This window comes from Canis lupus, chromosome 2 (assembly GCF_003254725.2).
Source record: "Canis lupus dingo isolate Sandy chromosome 2, ASM325472v2, whole genome shotgun sequence".
NCBI lineage: Eukaryota > Metazoa > Chordata > Mammalia > Carnivora > Canidae > Canis > Canis lupus.
The window spans coordinates 56,105,841-56,112,021 of NC_064244.1; the positions used below are offsets into that span (position 1 = coordinate 56,105,841).

Below are 6,181 nucleotides of genomic sequence, written 5' to 3' on the forward strand. Positions count from 1 at the left end.
CACTGTAGCATTCCAGCTGTTCTCTCTTTAAATCTCAGGCCGAATTCATAGATTTTCAGGATGATTTGAAGGTTATCTAGGTAATTTGGTGGGGACAGGTGATTTGGGGACCCTACTCTTCAGCCATCTTGCCCCTCCTCCCTGTGGTCAAGTTTAAGAAAGAAGAGGAGACAAAATTATTGGTGATTGTGATTATTAGATAAAATTTATGAAAAGCTGAGCTTGAGCTGACATTTAAGGAACTATAATTTGCTGATGGGACCTGCGTTCAGCCAGAAAGTACCATCAGTTATATTTTGAATTTTGCCAAGTACTGATCAATCCACCCATGTATCTATATTAAATGGCGATAGTGTTTATTGAGCCCTTGCCATGAGCCAGGAAAGCTAAGTAGTATGATTCCTAACATTTTATTAACAATTTCGGGGCTGAAGGGCGGGGGCGGGGGGGCTGTAGTGAACACCACAGCCCATGCAGTCCCCAGCCCAGAGGTCTGGCCACAGGTGCAGGCTCCAGCCCCAAGGCCAAGGCACAGGTGCAGCCTCCAGCCCGAGGTCCAGGTATAGGTGCAGCCCCCAGCCCCGGGCCCCGCCGCAGGTTTAGTCCCCAGCCAGGGCCCGGCCCCAGGTGCAGCCCCCAGCCTGAGGCACAGGCACAGGTGCAGCCCCCAGTCCGAGGCACAGGCACAGGTGCAGCCCCCAGCCCGAGGCCCGGCCACAGGTGCAGTCCGCAGCCCGCACCACCTCCTCCACGACCATGCTGCTATTTTTCAACCTCATCCTCTGGGAGCAGCTGGTATTTATGCTGTGTGGGCGCCTATGTCCTTGTCACTTGAGATGCCTGTGGCCATTTCCTTGAGGACGTGCCTGCCGTCTGCACACTGAGCTCAGGGGTGAGGAGGCTGCTTTCGCCCTCGGCCTGGCTGGCGCTGCCCCCCTGTCTCGGAGAGCTGCCTGCATCTGCACACCTGCTGCCCCCCGCCCCGGGTGTCCGTACAGCAGCTGCAGTGGCTTTGGGACCGGCTTCCGAGCTGGGCCGGGGTGTGGGGTAGCCGTGCAGCCGCTCTCAGGTGAACAGATGGCAGCACCTGCCCCCCCACCCCCCGCGGAGGGCTGCAGGGATGGGGGCCGAGGGGCCGGGCCCTTCCAGCCCCAGGGTGGAGAACTCGTCCCAAAGGCTCTCGCAGGAGGAGGAAAGGAGCTGCAGTTGAAGTGGACATCAGACGGTGCCCTCCTCAGCGTCCTTTTAAAAACCGTATACTGGTGATCCCTGGGTGGCGCAGCAGTTTGGCGCCTGCCTTTGGCCCAGGGCGCGATCCTGGAGACCCGGGATCGAATCCTGCGTCGGGCTCCAATAAGATAGCAACTGTATAGATTTGCTAAAATAGATTTTAGGATCCTAAAAAAAAGAATTAGGGAAAAATCCATCCAAATGTAGAGCTTTAGTAAGTGCACAGAATTATAATTCAAACTGAGAAAATTGAAATAAAAAATACAAAACAGCAAAAAGAAGAAAATAACCAAGTTCAGTTTTTTTTTTGCAAGTTCAGTTTTATTCCTGTAGTTCATACCTTGATTTTTTACTCCATTGGCCAGAAACTGAGAGTTAAGAGGTTGATTTAAGAAATCTATTTAATCAGGGATCCCTGGGTGGCGCAGCGGTTTGGCGCCTGCCTTTGGCCCAGGGCGCGATCCTGGAGACCCGGGATCGAATCCCACGTCGGGCTCCCGGTGCATGGAGCCTGCTTCTCCCTCTGCCTGTGTCTCTGCCTCTCTCTCTCTCTGTGTGTGTGACTATCATAAATAAATAAGAAAACAAGAAATCTATTTAATCAAATGAAACCTACTCTCTAAAGTTGTTTTAGGTTTGTCTACATACATATGACAGCATCCAATGACTTTTTTTTTAAAGGATTTTATTTACTCATGAGAGGCACAGAGAGAGAGAGGCAGAGACACAGGCAGAGGGGGAAGCAGGCTCCACGTGTGGAGCCCGATGGGGGACTCGGGGTCACGCCGTGGGCCCAAGGCAGATGCTCAACCGCTGAGCCATCCAGGCGGCCTGACAACATCCAATGACTTAAATAAAAATCAAAATACAAAGATTAAGAAGGAAAACATAAATGAATGAAAAAAATGGTGAGAATAATTGAAAATGTTCTCTTTTTTAAGATTATTTATTTATTTATTGATAGACACACACACACACACAGAGGAGAGAGAGAGAGAGGCAGAGACAGGCAGAGGGAGAAGCAGGCACCATGCAGAGAGCCTGACGTGGGACTAGATTCAGGGCCTCCAGGATCACGCCCTAGGCTGCAAGGCGGCGCTAAACCGCTGTGCCATCGGGGCTGCCCAATTGAAAATGTTCTTAAGAAGCAAGACCTTTGATAATTATAAAGTAAAATAATAAAATGCAGATGGAACTAGAGGGTATTATGCTGAACAAAATAAGTCAGTCAGAGAAAGACACCATATGGTATCCCTTATATGTGGAATATAAGAAATATCACAGAGGACCATAGAGTAAGGGAGGGAAAACTGAATGGGAAGTCATCAAAGAGGGAGGAAAACCACGAGACTCTTAACTATAGGAAACAAACAGCATTGCTGGAGGGAAGAAGGGTGGGGGGAATAGGGTAACTGGGTGACGGGCATTAAGGAGGACACATGATGGGATAAGCACTGGGTGTCATACACAACTGATGAATTATTGAATACTACATCAGAAACAGAGTATGTACTATATGTTGGCTAATTGAATTTAGAAAAATAAGAAAATATGTTGATCACTTCATGTTATTATTATTTTCTGTCTTATTTGTCTGAAGTTAATGATGGGAAACCAGATATCAGTGATAGAATTCATTCTTCTTGGACTGACGAATGACACTGAGCTTCAAGCTGTGCTTTTCCTTTTTCTGCTGCTAACTTATGTCTTAAGCATCATGGGAAACTTGACCATCATCATTCTGACCCTTTTGGATTATCGCCTTCAGACTCCGATGTATTTCTTTCTCCGGAATTTTTTATTTTGGAAATATCTTTTACTTCTGTCTTTGTTCCCAAAATGCTAGTCAATATTGCAACTGGAGACAAGACTATCTCCTTCGCTGGTTGTTTCACTCAGTATTTTTTTGCCATCCTTCTGGGGGCAACTGAATTTTATCTTTTAGCTGCCATGTCCTATGATTGCTATGCTGCCATTTGTAAACCCCTGCATTATACAACTGTAATGAGCAGGAAACTGCATTCAGCTTGTTCTGTGTTCCTGGTTCTCTGGTTTTTTGGTTGTCATTGTGCCACATACAATGACTCTCCAACTGCCTTTCTGTGCCTCCAATGTCATCAATCACTTGTTGCTGTGACTATACCATACTGCTGCATCTGTCCTGTTAAGACACACAGTTCATAGAAGTGATGGAGTTTATCTTTGCAGCAGTTACCCTCATCTTCACCTTGGTGCTAGTGATTCTTTCCTACACGTACATAATCAGGACAATTCTGAGAATCCCTTCTGTTCAACAAAGAAAAAAAGCCTTTTCTACATGCTCCTGTCACATGATTGTGGTCTCACTTTCTTATGGAAGTTGTATCTTTATGTACATAAATCCTTCTGTTAAGGATGCAGAAACTTTTAATAAGAGAGTGGCTGTTTTAAATACCTCAGTTGCCCCTCTGTTGAACCCTTTCATCTATATCCTAAGGAAAAAGCAAGTGAAAATAGCCTTCAAAGACATGGTCAGCAAGATAACAATGTTTTCAGGAAAATGAAAGTGAGGTTCATAATAATAAAAAATAACAAATAAATGTTTGGAAAATTATAGATGTACATTATTATAACATTGAAGTGTTTGCTATTATCTATCATCAATATTCCTAACAGGGACACAAAAACAGTAAAACTACTTATTTAATGAAGCCTATTTTGCCATCACTTTATTTCTTAAAATTTTACAGGCCTGTGTGTATATGTGTGTGTATCCTCAAACATTTTCATGCTACTTTTCCTTATCTGTACCTCACTTATAAGGAAAGGATTTGGGAGAAAAGCAGATTGGGAATATGACTTCCAATAGTTTACTTTTTGCTACTGAGTTTTGCTTATCTTACTCACTGCCATATGGTGTTCAAATGCTGCAGTTGATAACTGAATAGTCAAATATACACCCAGAAGAAATCTACTTTGGTTTGTTAATAATAGCTTAAATAATATATTAGTGAATTAATAGAAAGTTGGTTATTTTCAAATTATATTATTCAGATTTAAATTTAGTGTTTCACTTACTGAGAACTTAGTCTACTAAATATTTGAGATAAAGAAAGTTCTGACGAAGGGAAAATCAATACATGTTTGTTTTCAAACTGACAAGAAATTCGTTAATAATGATTTATACACACATTAAACTCTGAGTGAATCCAGAAAAGAGGTAAAGGGATGATTCAAATTTAGGTTAATTAGCGACATATCATTATGGCAAATTCTTACAATTTAGTGATGTGCCTAATCATTGTTCTGGTTCTCTTTAACAAGCATATGAAACAAAACTATATTAACAGTATCTATGGTGTTAATAATCTTGTAAGCTTAAATCATATTCTTTCTAAATTTCATACTAAACTTTACATTTTTGTAATCTGATCTCCTCAGGCAGAATGTCCATCACAAGCTGATATTTTCTGAACATTGCTTGTTCATATTAATTTCTCAGAAAGCATGGGCCAAACTCATACTATAATTTCTAAATTTTTAGATATAAAGAAGCCAAAAAATGAATTAAAGAAGCTATAAATGTTTCTACTTTAATCCTTTCAATGTACAGATGAAGAAAATTGAATACTTAAAGATATTAACAAACTTTTATTAAAGTATATAGTTATATTTGTACTCTTGAATTCTTTACTCACCCATCATTAGATGCAGATTCTATTAAGTAGCAGAAATACTAAAACAGTGCCCTGAGAAGCCATGGGGAAAGACAATTGAAAATGTAGAACTTGTTAGTTCATATACACCTGCCATAATTTCATCAGAAAAAAACACCTAAGTACCTGACACATGGCTGATGTTAACAGGTGAGTAAGTTAGATATTGTGTTAGTTACTTAGATTGACAGGTAACTGACTCATTAGTTCACTTGATTATTTGTTTTCTACATCATCAGTGTATGTCAATTATAGTTATCCAAAACATTACGTCACATTATAGTGGCTGCTCAATTTCAGAAGACAGATCACATAATGATATGTAGCTGAACACTATTGACAGAGGTGACTGCTTTTCAAACAGACAAAATTCTGTTAATCACTGATTGGATTAAAACACCAAAGTAAATCAATCAACCAACCAACCAATCAAAAATCCAGGAACATTATGTTGAAGTAGTTGAAAATCTGCAGAAGATAGGGGGAAAAAAGTTAGTCAGGATGGAGGAACCCTAGGACATCCAGGAGAATAATAAGAGGGAATAATAACTGAGTCTCTTAATTCTTTTTTTTGTTTTTTTTAATAATAAATTTATTTTTTATTATTTATTCAATTAGAATCTGAGTTCATTTCAGGCTGAGTTGCAGGTTTTGTTGCTGTTCTATTTTCCCTTGTTTGTTTAGTTATTTTTACAATTTTATGGAGTTAACAATTTATGCAAAATAAAGTGTATCCAATAAAGTTTAGAACTTGAGATTTGATACCTGTATATACCTGTGAAACCATTACCAAAATCAAGATAGTGAACTTCAAAAGTTTCCTTAGGCACTCTGGTAATATATCCCTGGAGGCGTTGTAATGTTTCAATTGGCTAGGCTGAACTATTTCTCTAGGATGTCCTTCCCTGTTTGTTTCCTGTTAGGGTGAACCACCAGAGAGATTATTGGGATATTTGGAGAATAGAATAAAGCAGAAGCCATTTGGTAGCTCACACAGGTTGTGTTTATCTGCTGGTTTACCTTGTTGGTAGGAGACGGGTGGGTTTATTTTGTCGGTAATTGTTCCATTTTCACCTGGATTTTTTTCATCTTCTCCAACTCCAAATCTAGTTATCAATGTTTAGCTCTGTGGCAAAACGTCCAAGCTTTTATAGGACACCAGTACACCTGAGCTCAGAGGCGACAACAGCTAACACAGGTTTCAATTCTTCCTTATGCTATGTTAGACACTGGCTTTACATTCATCACATAAATGA

General features: G+C 40.9%; 1 pseudogene; it reads left to right on the forward strand.

Annotated features, from left to right (window-relative positions):
* Positions 1 to 2,027: 2,027 nt before the first annotated feature.
* LOC112660537 (olfactory receptor 2AP1-like) lies at positions 2,028 to 3,920 on the forward strand (annotated as a pseudogene).
* The last annotated feature ends 2,261 nt before the right edge of the window (positions 3,921 to 6,181 follow it).